Source organism: Strigops habroptila, chromosome 12 (genome assembly GCF_004027225.2).
Source record: "Strigops habroptila isolate Jane chromosome 12, bStrHab1.2.pri, whole genome shotgun sequence".
Classification (NCBI taxonomy): domain Eukaryota; kingdom Metazoa; phylum Chordata; class Aves; order Psittaciformes; family Psittacidae; genus Strigops; species Strigops habroptila.
This window is the reverse complement of record NC_044288.2, coordinates 8997135-8997446: the sequence shown is the minus strand read 5'-3', so window position 1 is coordinate 8997446 and position 312 is coordinate 8997135.

The following is a 312-nucleotide window of genomic DNA, read 5'->3' as shown; positions in this document are numbered from 1 at the left end:
GAAAAAGAAAGGGCCCACTGCTCCCTTAAATATTAAGGACACAGAATAGAGAATCACTTTATGGAAAGAACATTTATTTTTGATTCAAAACCTGTGATCCATAGAAATACAATAAAATCAACATGTACACAAAATTAAAAAAACAACCCCAAACCAACTTTGGTTCAAAGAAATATTTAACATCTAAATCTTCTGAGGTACAAAAGGCACAAGACCAGGCACCCAAACATACCGAATGCACCACTACTACAGAGAAAGCTGGGAGGGCGGAAGGCAGGGGGGACATGGAAATAACAGCAACCAAGACACAAG